The 19,929-nt window shown below is 48.4% G+C and overlaps 1 long non-coding RNA gene across 2 annotated transcripts; it reads right to left on the minus strand.

Annotated features, from left to right (window-relative positions):
• Window positions 1–2,573: 2,573 nt before the first annotated feature.
• LOC127446461 (uncharacterized) lies at window positions 2,574–17,793 on the minus strand. Of its 2 annotated transcripts, XR_007898216.1 has the most exons (4): window positions 17,405–17,793; window positions 3,240–3,811; window positions 2,832–3,075; window positions 2,574–2,730 (listed from the first exon to the last, which is right to left on the minus strand). It is a non-coding gene; the product is annotated as an uncharacterized LOC127446461 (long non-coding RNA). The 2 variants fall into 2 exon arrangements; XR_007898215.1 differs by having other exon boundaries at window positions 2,832–3,811.
• Window positions 17,794–19,929: the final 2,136 nt, after the last annotated feature.

The raw sequence follows: 19,929 nt of genomic DNA on the forward strand, positions 1-19,929 counted from the left end.
ATATGAAATTGCATGAGGGTGAGTAAATGATGAGAGAATTTTCCTTTTTGGGTGAACAATCAAAATAGTCAGGATTTGTCCTGTACAGTGGCGATTTCTCAAGGCCAGCAAAGCCTTCTCTGCTGGCGTAACATGCCTAATAAATAAATATTTTTTCATCCTTTCATTCTCACTGACCTTTTTGCCTATGTATTTTCAGTCGCTTTCTACTCCTAATTCATCTACAAATGATTAGCAAAAAAAAGTTTATCCAATCAGAATTTATTCCTCGATGCTTACAAGCAAAGTGTGACAACTGTTTCACAAATTGCATGCCCGAAGTCATGCTCCTTAGCCGAAGCAGTGCGTGAGACTGAGCTCCACCCCGTCAGGCCTTCAGAATTTCCACAGAATCCCTCAACACTGCAGTGAATAGGCATCTGCCTGCCGGCAGGCTTTCCCCCACCTCTCTAGGGCTGGGGAGGGGGACGAAGGGAGGAGCAAAAAAAAAACTTGCTCGCTGGTTCCCAGACATGCCGTCGCCTGGTCCTCGATCACTTCTCCACCCTCTGGTGGACGACAGCCGCTCCTCCCCGGGCAGACCGGAGCCAGTCCTCCGACCTTTGGTGGAAGGAATGCCCCTCCACGTTTTGGTGGCCAGTAGGGAACTCCTCTGCCCCTGGCAGCGGCTCCACCGCTCCAAGCAGCCGGCAGCAAGCCCCTCCTCCCCTCGTGGATGGCGGCCATTCCTCCACGTCCAGGCAGCCGTCAGCAACTCCTCTGTCACCCGGTGTATGGCCACGGCTGCTCCTTTGGGTGGATGGCAGTGGCGAGGACTCCACGACAGCGCATCCCTCCTCCCTCCCGGGTTTCAGCACCAATGTAACAAGGTTACTAGCTTCATGGGAAAGGAGGAGGCAGGAACCGGCTGAACAGTCAAAATAATATCACATTTAAACACTGCTCCCGAACTGCTGCGTTCCGCTGCACTTATCCCTCTCCTCAGCTGATTAGCCCAATTGGGGCCCTCCTCCTCGTCACACTGAGATGTTCTGCACGATCGTGCGATTGATTAATTAAACAGGAAAGGAGGACGGATTTTCACTTCAAGCAAATTGGTAAATGCTTTTTGCATTGTTATAGCAACATCAGGAGTTTTCTAAGTGTAAATCAGGCTGCTTGAGCATTTAGTGTCGGATCAAGTTTTGAAAAGTAACCGTGTACCCTGACAAAACAAAATTTATTGCAAGCAAAATTTAAATCGCAAATATTATTAGAGAGCTTTTTCTTGGTATTAGACCTCCTTTGTTCTGGCTTTCGTGTGTGGACGTGTTTATATATATATATATATATATAGTGCTGTGCAAATGTTCTAGGCACTTGCGAAAAATGTTGCATTGCGAGGATGTCTTCAAAAATAATGAATAAATAGTTTTCATTTATCAATTAACATCATACAAAGTCCAGTAAACATAAAAAAGCTAAATCAATATTCAGTGTGACCACCTTTGCCTTTAAAACAGCACCAATTCTCCTAGGGACACCTGGACACAGTTTTTCTTGGTTGTTGGTAGATAGGATGTTCCAAGCTTCTTGGAGAATTCACCACAGTTCTTCTATCTATTTAGGCTGTCTCAATTGCTTCTGTCTTTATATGTAATCTCAGACAGACACGATGTTCAGTGGGGGGCTGTGTGGGGGCCATGACATCTGTTGCAGGGCTCCCTGTTCTTCTATTCTAATCTTTTCTATTTGCAAAAGTGATGTTTGGGAGTCTAACATTTATATTTCCTACTGATGCACTAAAGCTGAAGATATAAATAACCATCTTAAGACAAATGCTTTTGCGAAACATCTTATGTGCCTAAGACTTTTGCACAGTACTGTATTTGATAAGAATGCATTTTAGATAACCTTTTTTATTTGAGGACAAAAATGAAAAAGTTAAATTATGATGACATAAGATCCATAAAGTAATCATACATAATTAATACAAAATGTAAATGAATATTTCACCCCAAAATAAAAATTCTCCCATCATTTACTCACTCTCATGCCATCCCAGATGTGTATGACTTTATTTATTTATTTTTTTCTGCAGAGGGCACAAATGAAGATTTTTTAGAAGAAAATCGCAGATCTGTTGGTCCATACAATGCAAGTTAATGGGTGCCAACATTTTGAAGCTCAAAAAAGCAGCAAAAGGCAGCATAAAAGTCAAACATATGATTCCAGTGGTTTAATCAATATCTTCTGTAATATCAATATCTTCAATTACACTTCCTACTGCTTGACGCATGCGCACAGCCGCTAGATGGCGCTAGGAAGAGTAATTGAGCTTGAAATCATGATCGTACCAAGAGACTGCAATGGCAAGATGTACAGTGAAAAAGGAGTTACATTTTGGTTTGTTCTCACCCAAAACCAACTGGATAACTTCAAAAGACATTGATTAAACCACTGGAGTTGTATGGATAATTTTTATGTTGCCCTTTTCTGCTTTTTGGAGCTTCAAAGTTCTGACCACCATTCACTTGCATTGTGTGGACCCACAGAGCTGAGATACTCTTCTAAAAATCTTCATTTGTGTTCTGCAGAAGAAAGAAAGTAATACACATCTGGGTTGACATGAGGGTGAGTAAATGATGAGAGAATTAACATTTTTAGATGAACTATTCCTTTAAGGAAAAACAGTTATATTACGTTTTTGGAGGTGGAAAAGCAAAAGGAGCAACCTCAGTGCACTGGTACCTGTGGAAAGACAACTGGTATCAGTATGACTGTGTATTCCAGTTGAATATATGACAATATATTCATGTTTACAAAGTGATGTCGAAAAAAAAGAGCTTTACCTAATGTCTCTGTTGGACATTGAAGTTTCACGTCCTGTCAAATGGATGACGCGACTACAGCTGTGACGCGCAGCAAACTCGATCGCTTCCATCATCACTGAAGCCGTTAACAGCAAGCGTGTGACTTCTGTGAGCTGCATCACGTCGCGTCACGGCTGCTGTAGCTGCACTCGCTTGACATGGTCGCGTCGCTCTCTCTGGGTGTAGACATTGTTTCCATCAGCATTTGTGCAAACCCAGCGACCTTTGCAGATATGAACTAAATTAGCTGCTAAACTAGCTTGGTATTACGTTGATGTTATAATAGAAATAAGTACATTAAAAAAAAAAAAAAATGATCATGTGAGACAATAAAAGTTGTTCCTGTCTATACAGTAATGACTGATAGGAATACAAGTGAATACAAACCTTAATTTTATTGAGGAAGATTCCCCTCAGGACAGGAGGCAAAAATGACAATTGAAAAACTGGTTTTATCCAGTTTGGCACAGATAAACCTGCAGTGGGTTATTTTGACCCAGCAGCTTGGGTTGGCTGTGGTGAATTCTACTGTAAGTGACAATGACCCAGCCATTAACATCGCAAAGTTGGATTAAAAACTACTAACAATGTGAAAATAACCCAACAAAATGACCCAGCAGACTCAACCCATCATTCTGGGTTAAAAAATAACCCAGCAAAATTTATAGTGCAAAAATTATCTTCAGTAGTAGTACTATACTGTAATCTACACACATGAAGTTGGTTGATTGCATAATCTCTTTAATTAACAAAATTACTTAATTGCACTTTTTGTATGAGATATCCATGTTATTTGTGACTTGCTCGATAATTTTGAGTCACTTTGACCCAGAATCACATTTTGAGTTTTATTCACAAATGTAAAAAGCAAGGTTTCAGCTTTCTAATGATACAATTATGTTAATACTTGTTAGTAAAATATGATTCAGATGCTTTATTCTGTCTTCCTCGAAGTCACTCTTCGATCAGGAGATGAATTCACCGGTGGGAAGAAATACACAGAAAACAGAATGTCACAAGCAGTTCTTCGATTTATTAAAAGCAAGCAAGGGGTTTATATGGTTCACAAGGCTGGTTACACCCCCCACCTCGAACCCCCCCAATCCTCCATATATGGGGTTGTTTCTTCTCGCTTACAGACAGGGTTGGGAAGTAACAAAATACAGGTGCATCTCAATAAATTAGAATGTCGTGGAAAAGTTCATTTATTTCAGTAATTCAACTCAAATTGTGAAACTCGTGTATTAAATAAATTCAGTGCACACAGACTGAAGTAGTTTATGTCTTTGGTTCTTTTAATTGTGATGATTTTGGTTCACATTTAACAAAAACCCACCAATTCACTATCTCAAAAAATTAGAATACATCATAAGACCAATAAAAAAAAACATTTTTAGTGAATTGTTGGCCTTCTGGAAATTATGTTCATTTACTGTATATGTACTCAATACTTGGTAGGGGCTCCTTTTGCTTTAATTACTGCCTCAATTCGGCGTGGCATGGAGGTGATCAGTTTGTGGCACTGCTGAGGTGGTATGGAAGCCCAGGTTTCTTTGACAGTGGCCTTCAGCTCATCTGCATTTTTTGGTCTCTTGTTTCTCATTTTCCTCTTGACAATACCCCATAGATTCTCTATGGGGTTCAGGTCTGGTGAGTTTGCTGGCCAGTCAAGCACACCAACACCATGGTCATTTAACCAACTTTTGGTGCTTTTGGCAGTGTGGGCAGGTGCCAAATCCTGCTGGAAAATGAAATCAGCATCTTTAAAAAGCTGGTCAGCAGAAGGAAGCATGAAGTGCTCCAAAATTTTTGGTAAACGGGTGCAGTTACTTTGGTTTTCAAAAAACACAATGGACCAACACCAGCAGATGACATTGCACCCCAAATCATCACAGACTGTGGAAACTTAACACTGGACTTCAAGCAACTTGGGCTATGAGCTTCTCCACCCTTCCTCCAGACTCTAGGACCTTGGTTTCCAAATGAAATACAAAACTTGCTCTCATCTGAAAAGAGGACTTTGGACCACTGGGCAACAGTCCAGTTCTTCTTCTCCTTAGCCCAGGTAAGACGCCAGGAGTGGCATAACAAGAGGAATACGACAACTGTAGCCACATTCCTTGACACGTCTGTGTGTGGTGGCTCTTGATGCCTTGACCCCAGCCTCAGTCCATTCCTTGTGAAGTTCACCCAAATTCTTGAATCGATTTTGCTTGACAATCCTCATAAGGCTGCGGTTCTCTCGGTTGGTTGTGCATCTTTTTCTTCCACGCTTTTTCCTTCCACTCAACTTTCTAACATGCTTGGATACAGCACTCTGTGAACAGCCAGCTTCTTTGGCAATGAATGTTTGTGGCTTACATGATTGTCTTCTGGACAACTGTCAGATCAGCAGTCTTCCCCATGATTGTGTAGCCTAGTGAACCAAACTGAGAGACCATTTTGAAGGCTCAGGAAACCTTTGCAGGTGTTTTGAGTTGATTAACTGATTGGCATGTCACCATATTCTAATTTTTTGAGATAGTGTATTGGTGGGTTTTTGTTAAATGTGAGCCAAAATCATCACAATTAAAAGAACCAAAGACTTAAACTACTTCAGTCTGTGTGCATTGAATTTATTTAATACACGAGTTTCACAATTTGAGTTGAATTACTGAAATAAATGAACTTTTCCACGACATTCTAATTTATTGAGATGCACCTGTACATGTAAGGGGATTCCGTATTTAAAATACAAAATATAAGTAACTGTATTCCACTACAGTTACAATTTAAATAATTGGTCATTAGAATACAGTTACATTCTAAATGTATTTTGATTACTGAAGAGATTACTTTGCATTTTATTGTCATTTGTTTCATTTAATATTTAGTCCTTTCAGATGGAAAACATTTATACATATAAATGATACGATCCAAAGTGCATTTGAACAGCGGTGAAACACTTTCTTATGATGTGTTACATTCATACGAGCAGACAGAGAAGTAAGTTTGAAGTCAGTTTGGAGCAAAAGAAATAAACCTTGTGTAAATTTTCAGCTTTACACTATAAGCTAATATGCTATTTCTAGCCATTTTACATGCATGTTACCAGGCACGATCATATTTTTTTATCAACAAAATTCACGTTGGATCAAAATTTATTTTTTCTAGTAAGACCTTTGATATTATGGTGAAAATCGTATTCTTGATAATAATTTTTGTATTGTTTTCCTGTAAAAATATCTAAAAATCCTTAAAACAAGATCAATTTGATTAATCTTGTCTTAGAAACGTCATGGTTACTGGTGTAACCTCCGTTCCCTGATGGAGGGAACGAGACGTTGGTGTCGATGTAGTGACACTAGGGGTCACTCTTGGGAGCCCGAGACACCTCTGGTCTTTGATAAAAGGCCAATGAAAATTGGCGAGTGGTATTTGCATGCCACTCCCCCGAACATACGGGTATAAAAGGAGCTGGTATGCAACCACTCATTCAGGTTTTACGCTGAGGAGCCGATATAAGGTCCGGCCATTTCAGCGGGTAGTTCAGCGTTGTGGCAGGAGGGACCAACGTCTCGTTCCCTCCATCAGGGAACGGAGGTTACACCAGTAACCATGACGTTCCCTATCTGTCACTCACTCGACGTTGGTGTCGATGTAGTGACACTAGGGGTCCCTATACAAAACGCCACAAGGCTGAACTGTGTTACGTGAACTGGCGGTGTGTGGTGGGCAGACTTGCTGTGTGCCTCATAGCCAGCACACCAGGTCGACACGTAACCTCCCCCAACACAGTTATGAGTGTCGAACGGCCCTTTTTGGGGACAAGTCGACTACCCAGAGATAGAGACAGGCTTAACCCAGTCATGGCCTCTTTCCCCTTCTCTTTTTCCACTCCCTAAAAAAGAAGGGGGATTATCCGACTGGGCCGCCGGGTCTAGTCGGGGGGTGTCCCTCCCAAGGGGAGGACACCGCGGAGACCACACCTCGCCCCAAGAGAGGGGGGGATATTTAAGTGGAAGAATACATCACATGGTCTTTCCAACCATGTGGAGAGCCTTCAAGGTAGATCCTACCCAATGGGGGAGGAGTTACTACAACATGGAGACTGAGGGGCTCTGCCCAAGGAAGACGCAGTTTGCCAGTAGGGAAACGAACTAGCGGAAGATATAGATCGCATGGGGTTAGCCTTACAGGGAACCGCCACACGCGGAGCACCTACCCCAGAACCGGGCTCTTAGTTAGCGCGTGTACTGGGCCGGCAGCGAGTCTCTCCGAAAACTCGACTGCCACAGGGCTCGGAGGAAGTCAACCAGGGAACAACCTTTGTGAACACTACTGGGAATTAACAGCGCACGTCTTCAGCTCAAAAGGAGGTGGAAGGCGCTATGTGCAAGCGATACACCCGGCCGGCTATCCCGGGCTTATCCGCTTGTGTTGCGTGCCACTACCTGGGACGAAACCGGTTCCACCCGGAGGTTGTAGAACCTTGCAAAGGTGTTGGGTGTTGCCCAGCCCGCTGCTCTGCAATGTCTGTTAGAGAGGCACCTCTGGCCAGGGCCCAAGAAGCCGCTACACCACGAGTAGAATGGGCTCGTAGCCCTACCGGGGGCGGCATGTTTTGGGCGAGACATGCCATAGTTATGGCGTCAATGAGCCAGTGGGCGATCCTCTGCTTGGAGACAGCACTTCCTTTCCGCTGTGCACCGAAGCAGACAAAGAGCTGCTCAGAGAGTCTAAAGCTCTGCGTGCGATCCAAATAGATGCGCAAAGCGCGCACCGGACACAGCAACGCCAGGGCTGGGTCTGCCTCCTCCTGGGGCAGCGCTTGCAGGTTCACCACCTGGTCTCTAAAAGGAGTGGTGGGAACCTTGGGCACATAGCCCGGTCGGGGGTCTCAGGATCACGTGAGAATAGCCCGGACCGAACTCCAGGCACATTTCGCTGACAGAGAACGCTTGCAGGTCACCTACCCTCTTGATGGAAGTGAGCGCAGTCAGGAGGGCAGTCTTCAAGGAGAGTGCCTTAAGCCCGGCTGACTGCAAAACTCAAAGGGGGCTCTCTGTAGACCCTGAAAAACTACAGAGGTCCGATGAGGGAACAAGGCGTGGCCTGGAGGGATTCAGCCTCCTGGCGCCTCTTAGGAACCTGATGATCAGATCATGCTTCCCTAAGGACTCACCGTCGACTGCGTCATGGTGTGCTGCTATGGCAGCAACGTACACCTTCAAGGTGGAAGGGGACAGCCTCCCTTCCAACCTCTCTTGCAGGAAGGAAAGCACTGATCTGACTGCGCACCTCTGGGGGTCTTCCTGATGGGAAGAACACCACTTAGCGAACAGACACCACTTAAAGGCATACAGGCGCCTCGTAGAGGGAGCCCTAGCCTGAGTGAATGTGTCTACCACCGCAGGTGGGAGACGGCTTAGGTCTTCCGCGTCCCGTCCAGGGGCCAGACATGGAGATTCCAGAGGTCTGGGCGCGGGTGCCGGATGGTGCCCCTTCCCTGAGAAAGAAGGGCCTTTCTCAGGGGAATTTGCCCGGGGGAGCTGTCACGAGGAGCGTGAGGTCCGAGCACCACGTCTGGGCGGGCCAGTAGGGTGCTTACCAGGACGACCTTCTCCTCGTCCTCCCTGACCTTGCACAGGGTCTGTGCGAGCAGGCTCACTGGGGAAAACGCATATTTGCGAATGCCAGGGGACCAGCTGTGCCAGCGCGTCTATGCCGAGGAAGGCCTCGGTGAGGGCGTACCAGAGCGGGCAGTGGGAGGATTCTTGGGAGGCGAACAGGTGCACCTGTGCCTGACTGAATCGACTCCAAATCAGCTGGACCACCTGAAGGTGGAGTCTCCACTCTCCCTTGAGGGTAACCTGTTGTTACGGCGCGTCCGCCGAAGTGTTGAGGTTGCCCGGGATGTGAGTGGCTTGCAGCGACTTGGTGCTGCTAACTCCGTTGGAGGAGACGGCGGGCGAGTTATGACATACAGCGGGAGCGCAGACCGCCTTGGCGGTTGACATATGCTACCGCTGCCGTGCTGTCTGTCCGAACTAGCACGTGCTTGCCCTGGATCAACGGCCGGAACCTCCGCAGGGCGAGCAGAATTGCCAGTAACTCGAGGCGGTTGATGTGCCAACGCAGCTGCGGACCCGTCTAGAGGCCGGCAGCTGCGTGCCCATTGCCAACAGCGCCCCAGCCCATTTTGGAGGCGTCTGTCGTGACCACGACGCGCCTGGAGACCAGTTTTAGCGGAACACCTGCTCGTGGAAACGAGAGGTCGGTCCAAGGGCTGAAAAGACGGTGACAGACCGACGTAATGGCCACGCGGTGTGTCCCGTGGCGCCATGCCCGTCTCGGGACTCGAGTCTGGAGCCAGTGCTGAAGCGGCCTCATATGCAACAACCCGAGCGGGGTGGCCACCGCCGAGGACGCCATATGCCCCAGGAGCCTCTGAAAATGTTTCAGTGGAACCGCTGTTTTCTGTTTGAACGCCTTCAAACAGGCCAGCACCGACTGGGCGCGCTCGTTCATAAGGTGCACCGTCAAGGAGACTGAGTCCAACTCCAAACCGAGAAAAGAGATGCTCTGAACCGGGAGGAGCTTGCTCTTTTCCCAGCTGACCCGAAGCCCTAGTCGGCTGAGGTGTGAGAGCACCAGGTCCCTGTGTGCGTATAACCCGTCTCGAGAGTGAGCTAGGATTAGCCAGTCGTCGAGATAGTTGAGAATGCGAATGCCCACCTCCCTTAACGGGGCAAGGGCAGCCTCTGCGATCTTCGTAAAGACGCGAGGAGACAGGGACAGGCCGAAAGGGAGGACTTGTACCGATACGCCTGACCCTCAAACGCAAACCGCAGGAAGGGTCTGTGTCGAGGAAGGATCGAGACGTGAAAGTACACATCCTTCGGGTCTACCGCCGCGAACCAATCTTGATGCCGGACGCTCGCTAGAATGCGTCTTTGCGTCAGCATCTTGAACGGGAGTCTGTGTAAGGCCCGGTTCAGTACTCGCAGGTCCAAGATTGGCCGCAACCCACCGCCTTTTTTCGGTACAATGAAGTAGGGGCTGTAAAACCCCCTCTTCATCTCGGCTGGAGGGACAGGTTCTATCGCGTCCTTCCGTAGGAGGGTAGCGATCTCCGCGCAAGGTAGCAGCGTTTCCATCTTTCACCAAGGTGAAGTGGACACCGCTGGACCTGGGCGGATGCCCAGCGAAGTGAATTGTGCAGCCGAGTCGGACGGTCCGGACCAGCCCTCGCGACAGACTGGAAAGCGCAAGCCATGCACCCGAGTTCCGCGCAAGGGGGACCAAAGGGACAACGTCATCGGATGTACCGGCGGGTGGGGCCTCGCGGCGGGGCGGAGCTTGAGGTGCCACACCCCATCGTGGCCGTGCTGAGTCAGAGGACATCGAAGCACTTACCTGGCTCCTTGTGACCACCCCCGGAACAGCCTGGGACGGGGGAGGAAGAGGCCTGTCCTCATGACCCGTGGAGACTGTCACATCGGGGGCGGATTTGTGCCACAGCTGGGCGCTCAGGGCGGGAGACCGCCGCTGGAGCGCCAACCTGCCAAATGGAGTGGTGGACGGTGGTCGTGATGCCAGCCGTACACACCGAATATGTGACCCAGGGAACAAGGAAACCACTCTTGCGGAGCTCTTGAGTACTGCAGCCACTTGGGCATGCAGCGCAATTAAATGCAAAAGGTAACAAAAAGAAGATCTGCTTACCAGCTCCAGAGCAGCGGGTTTCGTTGTCCCTGGGTCGCCCGTCTCAGGGGCGCTTCGAAGACCCCCGTGGGTTCTTCGGTGCCGGCTGTGAGACGGGTGGCGTCGGCTTCCTGCGGTGGGCTCCACGCCGGGGCCGGGCCGGAGGGGCGGGCTGCGGCGGAGCCGGTGCAGTCACCGCAGGGGGACGCCCTCGGCGATGAGTAGATGGGGGGATCTTGAGCCACGCCGGGGCAGGACAAGCTGGCTAGCATCCATCTACTGCTCTACCATCGAGAACTGCTGGGCAAAGTCCTCGACAGTGTCGCCGAATAGGCCCGCCTGGAAAATGGGGGCAGCAAGGGATCGTGTCCTGTTGGCCTCACCCATCTTGACCAGGTTGAGCCAAAGGTGGCGCTCCTGGACCACTAGTGTGGCCATCGTCCGCCCGGGAGACCATGCCGTGACCTCCGTCGCTCGGAGAGCGAGGTCGGTCGTCGAGCGCAGTTCCTGCATCAATCCCGGGGCGGAACTACCCTCGTGCAGTTCCTTTAGCGCCTTGGCAGACTTGCAGGAGAGCCATGGCGTGCAGGGCGGAGGCGGCTTGTCCAGCAGCGCCGTAGGCTTTGACCGTCAGAGACGACGTAAACCTACAGGCCTTGGACGGGGGCTTTGGGCACCCACGCCAGGTGGCGGCGCTCTGCGGGCATAGGTGCACCGCGAGCGCCTTTATCCACCGGGGGATTGCCGAATAACCCTTGGCCGCCCCACCATCGAGGGTAGTGAGAGCGGGGAAGCTGAAAAGATCGGGACCGGGCAGTAAAAGGTGCCTCCCGCGATCTTGTCAGCTCTTCATGCACTTCCGGGAAGAAAGGAACGGGGCGGGGCGTGGCTTTGAGCGGCGCCGCGAGCCCAGGAACCAATCACAGAGCCGCGAGGGTTCAGGGAAGAGCGGTGAAATCCACTCTAACCGACGCTCGCGGCTGTCCGGGAAAGCATGTCGTCATCTCCGCGTCAGCCTGTGACTGGGCGATCGACCCCGAAGGGAGGAGCCCAGCCGAGGCTTCCGACTGGACGAGCCCGCTCTCCGATGCTGCGCTCGAGAGCTCATCACTTTCGCGGGCTCCGAATAAGAGGTCGAACTCGCCATGAGACGAGCCGGCGGACTCACCCGGAAGCCCGATCGGGGCAGACGAGCGTGCTGGGGGATGGGAGTTCTGCGGGGGGATACCCGGCGGAGGCGGTCCCATTGGGGTCCCCAAATCGCCCCCAGTGCTAGCCGCGCTGGCCTCAAACCCGTGGGTAAAAGGACCGAGGCGGGAGCCTCTGGGGTGGCTCGCTTCCTTACGAAGGCGAGCCGCGACCGCAACGTTGCCATGGACACATTCTCGCAATGAGAATGTGACCATCCACGAACGCTGTCTCCGCGTGAGCAGTGCCCAGACACGAAAGACAGTGATCGTGACCGTTAGAAGGCGAGAGATAACGAGCACAACCAGGAATAACACACAATCGGAAAAGCATCTTTAAAAAGACGCGTCTTTAAAAAGACGTTCCGTGTGTGCGCTCTTTTAGAGAAATATATACTCTTTTAGAGGGGAAAAATGCTCTTTCAGAAAATATACTCTCTAGTTTTTCTGCCGAAGCGCCCAGGGGCGTTCTCTGCAGTGCACCAGTGCAGAGGACGGAGAAGCCGCTGAAATGCGCCGTCAGATCCAGCAGGTGAATGAACAGTAGTATTCAACTCAATGAGCATGACCGTTCGGCTCCGAAGAGAAAATCTGAATGAGTGGTTGCATACCAGCTCCTTTTATACCCGTATGTTCGGGGGAGTGGCATGCAAATACCACTCGCCAATTTTCATTGGCCTTTTATCAAAGACCAGAGGTGTCTCGGGCTCCCAAGAGTGACCCCTAGTGTCACTACATCGACACCAACGTCGAGTGAGTGACAGATAGGGAACAACACTGCATAAGATATTTAGGTTTTTCAGAGAATGTATTTTTAACGTGTATTTTGTCTTACTGTACTGGCAGATTTTTTATAGTCAAAACAAGTGAAGCAATCTACCAGTGCTGAAGAAGTAATCCGTAGTATTTAGAATACGTTACTGTCCTTGAGTAATCTAACGGAATACGTTACAAATTACATTTTACAGCATGTATTCTGTAATCTGTAGTGGAATACATTTCAAAAGTAACCCTCCCAACCCTTCTTACAGAAGTACATTCTTGTCAAGTACACTTTGTGCTCAAGACAGTGCCGAAAACATACAAAGCAGATAAGCAAGCATCAGCATAAAAAGGTCACATTGTTCCATTTGAGGCCTATTTCTCACATTGCCTACTTTTGTCTCGAAGAGACAAGTGCCTCAGATGGCTATTCCAAAATCACATCCTGTTTACCTTACATTCTCTCTTTTACGCATTACCATCATATTCCTCCCAATGTGTCCCATAACCAGCATCTTCAAGGTTTATCAGAGCGTAATTAGCATTCAAAGCATTATCAATGGTCTTATTGACCAATGCTTTAGCACATGGAATCACACAACAAATAAGTAATGCTATAACAAGTAAAATTACTCCTATAGGTATTAAAGTATTCAACAAAAAATTTTTCAACCATTTAGCCATGTCAATAAGTCATTGACATCATCTACAGTTTCTCTTGCTGTCAAGTCCGCTGCTATCTTTGTCATGTTTTTCAGGCCCATTTCTTTGGAATGTCCATCTTCATCATTTTCTGGAATGAAAGTACAGCAACTCGTTCCCACGAAAACACATACTCCTCCACTGGCTGCTGTTAAGTGGTCAAGGACCAGTCTATTTTGTAGTGCTGTTAATCTTAGGCCATTTAGTTCTTGGCGTACTGACCTTTTCTTTTGAAATATGTGATATGCCATGATAATGTCTGCACAACAGCACTATTGCTGATGTTGGTAGTGCCAATCGTTCCCTATCTGTCACTCACTTGACGTTGTGTCGATGTAGTGATACTAGGGGTCGCCCTTGGGAGCCCCAGACACCTCTGATCTTTGAGAAAAGGCCAATGGGAATTGGCATGCCACTCCCCCGGACATACAGGTATAAAAGGAGCTGCTCGAAACCACTCATTCAGATTTTTTCTTCGGAGCCGAGCGGTGAGAGAACGCCACGTGGAGACAGTGTTCGTGGACGGGTCATGTTCTCACTGCGAGAGCATGACCATGGCAACGTTACGCTCGTGGCTTTCCTTCGTTAGAGGGAAAGCCATCCCAGTGGCTCCCCGCCTCGGTCCTTCTACCTACAGGTTTGAGGCCTCGTCGGTTAGCACTGGGGGCGATTTGGGGACCCCAATGAGAGCCGCTCTGCCGGGTAACCCCCCACGGACCTCCCATTCCCCAGTATGCTCGTTCGCCCGGTTGAGTTCTGTGATGAGACCGCTGATCTCATTCGGCGCTTGCGAAGTGGATGAGCTCTCAATCGCAGCATCGGAGAGCGGGCTGGGCCAGTCTGACGCCAAGGACTCGACTGGGCTCCCACCTTCGGGTGCGGTCGCCCAGCCGCAGGCCAACGCGGAGCTCGGGAGAGTGGGAGAGACTCCACCCCCAGGTGGTCCAGCTGGTTTGGAGATGATTCGGTCAAGCGCAGGTCAGCCTGTTCGCTTCCCGGGATCCTCCCACTGCCCGCTTTGGTATGCCCTGACCGAGGATTCCCTCAGCACAGATGTGCTGGCACACAGCTGGCCCCGGGGCCACCCCCCCCCCAGTGAGCCTACTTGCACAGACCCTGTGCAAGGTCAGGGAGGATGAGGAGCAGGTCATCCTAGTGGCATCCTACTGGCCCACCCAGGCTTGGGTCTCGGACCTCACACTCCTCGCGACGGCCCCTCCCTGGCAAATTCCCCTGAGGAGGGTTCTCCTCTTTCAGGGACGGGGCACTATCTGGCACCCATGACCAGACCTCTGGAATGTTCATGTCTGGGCCTTGGACAGGACGCGGAAGACCTAAGTGGCCTACCACCCGCGGTGGCAGACATGATCACTCAGGCTAGGGCTCCCTCTACAAGGCGCCTGTATGCCTTGCAGTGGCGTCTGTTCGTTAAGTGGTGTTCTTCCCGACGCGAAGACCCCCAGAGATGTGCAGTCGGGTCGGTGCTTTCCTTCCTGCAGGAGAGGCTGGTGGGGCAGCTGTCCCCTCCACCTTGAGGGTTTTCGTGGCTGCTATGGTGGCGCACCACAATGCAGTTGACGGTAAGTATTTAGGGAAGCACGACCTGATCATCAGGTTCCTTAGAGGCGTGAGGAGGTTGAATCCTCCCAGACCACACCTCATTCCCTCATGGGATCTCTCCATGGTCCTGTGGGGAGCACTGTTTGAGCCCTGGAGTCAGTTGAGATAAAGGCAGTCTCTTGAAGACTGCCCTCCTGACTGAGCTCATGTCCATCAAGAGGGTAGGGGACCTGCAGGCGTTCTCTGTCAGTGACACGTGTCTGGAGTTCAGTCCAGAATACTCTCACATGGTTCTGAGGCCCCGACTGAGCTATATGCCCAAGGTTCCCACGACCCCGTTTAGGGATCAGGTGGTGAACCTGCAAGTGAAGCTGCCCCAGGAGGAGGCAGACTCAGCCTTTTCATTGCTGTGTCCGGTGCGTGCTTTGCGCATCTACTTCGCACGCAGAGCTTTAGAGGCTCTGAGCAGCTCTTTGTCTGCTTTGGAGGACAGCGGAATGGGAGCTCTGTCTCCAAACAGAGGATCGCCCACTGGGTCATTGATGCCATCGCTTTGGCATTCCACGCCGACGATGTGCCACCCCTCTTGGGGCTTTGGGCACACTCCACCAGGAGGGCAACACCCAATACCCTCGTGAGGTTGCTCAATCTCCGGGTTGAGCCGGTTCATCCCATGTGTTGTCAGGTACGAACAGGTAAGTTGGCGGGACAACTGGCCAGGTGTACCACTTGCATATAGCGCCTTTCCCTCCTGGAGGGGGAGACGTGTGTTTGTTACCCTCCAGCCGTGTTCACGAGTTCATGGACCCTGGATGTTCTTCCTCCTCAGCCCTGTGGCAGACGAGTTCGCGGAGAAACTCGATACCGGCCCAGTACGTGTGCTATTAGGCCCTGTACTGGGGTAGGTGCTCTACATGTGCTGGTTGCCTGTTTGTAACCCAGTGTGATGTATCTTCCGCGAGACGGTTTCCCTGTTGGTAAATCTGCATCTTCCTTGGGCAGAGTTTCCCTCTAACACCGGTCTCCATGTTTGTAGAGCTCCATCCCCTTTGGGTAGGACCTACCACGGGGACTTTTCCACATGCGACACTGCCGACAAGACTTGGTAAGACCATGTGATGTATTTCCACACAATTGCCTCCCCTTTGGGCAGGATGTGGTCTCTGCGGTGTCTTCCCCTTGGGAATGGACACCCCCTGACGTGGACATTTATGAGCCCCAGCTGAACGATTTCCATTCTTTTTTGGGGAGAAAAAAGAAGAGAAGATGCCACGGTTGGGGCGGCCTATCCCCATTTTGGGCAGTCAAATTGTCCCTGAGGTGCGGGGGACCATACGACGCACATAGGAGCATTGGGGGAGGTTACGTGATGGCCAGGTGCGCTGGCTACGAGGCACACAATGGTTTGCCCATCTCGCACCACCAGTCCACGTAATACAGTTCAGCTAGTTGTGGCGTTTCGTATAGGAACCCCTAGTGTCACTACATCGACACATCGTTGAGTGAGTGACAGATAGGGAACGTCCTGGTTACTTTCGTAACCCCGACGTTGTGTCCCTCCTGCCACAACTCTGAACTACCCGCTGAAATGGCCGGGACCCTGTCTCAGTTCCTCAGGGCAAAACTTGAATGAGTGGTTGTGAGCCAGCTCCTTTTATACCCGTATGTCCGGGGGAATGGCATGCAAATTCCACTCTCCAATTCCCATTGGCCTTTTCTCAAAGATCAGAGGTGTTTGGGGCTCCCAAGGGTGACCCCTAGTGTCAATACATCGACACAACATCTCGTTCCCTCCATCAGGGAACGGAGGTAACGAAAGTAACCAGGATGTTTTTGTTTGTCTTTTAGCAGTCCCCTATTATCTGTTACCTCATTGGCTGCCCAATGCTCTAAATCGTGTACTGTTGGGTTGGCTTGCAAAATTTTGATGTCTAGATCACTAGTGAAAGTGGAATGCATCATTGGTGCGATGCCCACTTTGGTATCCCATTCACCTATGTGTGGGCTATGAATTACTTCTTTTGCTGCCCACTTTGCTACTTCATCTGCAAGCCTGTTGCCCTTTGCTTCTTCTGAGTCACCAGTGGCATGGCCTGCCACTTTGATTACTGCTAATTTGGAAGGCAGATTTGCTGTTTTAATCAAATCATTGTGATGCAATACTGGTTTTCCATCCTAAGTTTTATAATTTCTTCCCATAATTTTGCAAAATCGTGCACTACCCCATATGCATACTTTGAATATGTGTATATATTTATGCCTTTTGCCAATTGGCAGGCTCTTGTTAATGCTACTAGTTCAGCAGCTTGTGCTGATTTGTATGATAACCAGTATGCTTCTATAATTTGATTGGGTAGCTCTGTAATTGCGTAACCACACCAGTACACAATGTCATTTGGTTTATAGCATGAGCCATCTACATACCAGTGTCTCCCCTCTTGCAGAGTGGATGCAGAAACATCCGGTCTGCATGCAGTGGAAACCTGTATTCTCTCCGTACAATGAACCAACAAATTATGCTGATGGTTTTTTGGTCCGTGGACCACACTGGTTGGTTTTAGAGTCAAATTAGCAGTAGACGTTAAAATAGCATCATAACCAGACCGTTTTTGTGCAGTCATGTTGTGTTGAAATATTGTGCATAATAGCACCTACCTGATGAGTTGTGTGCACAGTCAGAGGATGTGAAAGCACAACTCATTCTGCATCCTGTACCATCATCGCTGTTGCAGCCACTGCTCACAGACAACCAGGATGCCCTTTGCAACCTAATCTAGTGTTTTAGATAAATACGCCACCGGGCGGTAAGAGCCCCCATGTTCCTGGATTGCAGCAGCAGTCCCCCCAGCCTCGTGCACGTACAGATGGACTGGAAGACCCAGCGCTGGGTCCATTTCCGTAGTCCATTGGATTGCATCTTCATTGTTCAGTGTTGAATTGTCTTGATTCAATCTTCAGACATGCATACAGTCCCCTTTGTTAGCACATGTCCAAGGTATTCAACCTTTGTTTGACCCACTGTAGCTTCAATTAATAACTGATGCTTTTCTGCACTCCTCTGATGTTTGAGCAGTAACCAGGATGTTGTCGGCATACTGCAACAGGCATGTGCCAGGTGGCAGTTTCACATCCTGTAATGTACGGTGCACAACAGCTGAGAAGACAGCCGGCGAATCTCTGTATTTAAATTTAAAATCTTGTTGTTCATTTTAACATTATCTTACCGTCTTCCCCTTTTCTTGTGATCTTAATTTCATGGATTTGGCTTCTTCTTCCATTTTTATTTTTGGTATATCCAGCGTGCTAGCCAATTCGAGTACTTTGTCAATTAATTATTTCTCGGTCACCTCACTTGGTAGAGTTTTCATCAAAATAAATGTGTAATCTTTCCCTGTCAGTTAACTATAACCTGTCATTCGCCTGAGATCCTCAGTGTATTTGTATGGGTTTTTAGTCGGATCAGGTAGTTCTTTACAGATCGTCAATACTTCTGACATTTTCAGCGGTTTTACTTCATAGCCGTCATTTACCGCAACGAAAGGGAAACTTTGCATAGTTTCTGTCGGTTTGGGCTTTTTTACCATCACCTCAAATGATTTTTCATATATTTATAATCCCATTCTGGGTCACCCCATCCTTTGTTCACCATTGAATTGGCATTGTCTAAATCTATCTTTTTGAACGACCCCTCTTGTGGAAATGGATCTAATTTCGTTTTCCCCTCTGACCATCCGGCCAGGTTACTGACAAACGGTTCGGATCCAATACATTTGTTATTTCTAAACATCAAAGGTACTGGTGTTTCACCTCATATTGGTTTACTTATCGTTTGTCCCATTTTGTTCAAACAACAAAAATGTCTCTTGTTTTGGTTTTTGCTATGAACCATTCTCTGATTTCATCAAAGTTCATTCCTACCATGAAGAGTGAATGCAGCAGTGAAACTCCTACTGACTGTTAGTGGAATCCGCCACACTTCATCCACAGGACTGGCCCTTTTAACAGTCTTTAACAACAAAGATCCTCACCTCTCGTGAGATCTGACAACAAAAGATCCTCACCTCTCGTGAGATCTGACAACAAAGATCCTCACCTTTTGTGAGATCTAACCGTGTTTTTGTGAATTTATCAATCTACAACTAGTGACACACCCGCAGTTGTGTCACGGATGGATCCTGACCGTCGTAGAGATACAAGGAGTTTAACTGGATTCGTTCTATAACAATGTTTAATAGATATCTCACAGACAGACAGATAAATTATAAAAAGATCTTACCTGTTCGGAGATACCCCAATTTCTGACACCAGGACTGTTAGTAAAATACGATTCGGATGCTTTATTCTGTCTTCCTCGCAGTCACTCTTTGATCAGGAGATGAATTCACCGGTGGGAAGAAATACACGGACACAGAATGTCACAAGCAGTTCTTCGATTTATTAAAAGCAAGCAAGGGGTTATGGTTCTTCTCACACAAGGATGGTTACACCCCCCACCTCGAACCCCCCAGTCCTCCAAATATGGGGTTGTTTCCTCTCGCTTACAGAAGTACATTCTTGTCAAGTACATTTTGTGCTCAAGACAGTGCCGAAAACATACAAAGCAGATAAGCAATCATCAGCATAAAAAGGTCACGTTGTTACATCTGAGGCCTATTTCTCACAATACTCCAAACCATTGCAGAGATATAAATACTGGCTGATATAATCCATTTCACTTGCTTTCCTTGGTACTTTAATGTATTTCTGGGTCAAAGTGACTCAAAATGATGGAACAGGTCACAGTTGTTTTTTGAGCATCTAAACATCTGAAGCCGTTGGAATTCTACACAAAATGTCCTACTTAAAATGCATGAGAATCAAACTACATGGTTTGTGTAATGGTTTGAGCAGGGACACAGGCAGAGTTGAGAGATTTATTTACAGTGATACATTTTTTTTTTTAATAAAAAACAGAACCCAAAAGGAACCAAAACATGGAGACAGGGTAAATAGCATGGCACATAATAATGTTAACAGAAATACATGTGCAAACAAAGAACAGATGAGACATACAGTAACAGAGGAAGGTGTTATTTGAGATGAGAGGGAGAAGATGGGAATATTGAGGACAAAGAGAGCATGAAGCACCAGGTGCATTAAGTCATTAAGATTTTCAAAAAATACAACAAACAGAACAGAGA

This window comes from Myxocyprinus asiaticus, chromosome 9 (genome assembly GCF_019703515.2).
Source record: "Myxocyprinus asiaticus isolate MX2 ecotype Aquarium Trade chromosome 9, UBuf_Myxa_2, whole genome shotgun sequence".
Taxonomy (NCBI): Eukaryota; Metazoa; Chordata; class Actinopteri; order Cypriniformes; family Catostomidae; genus Myxocyprinus; species Myxocyprinus asiaticus.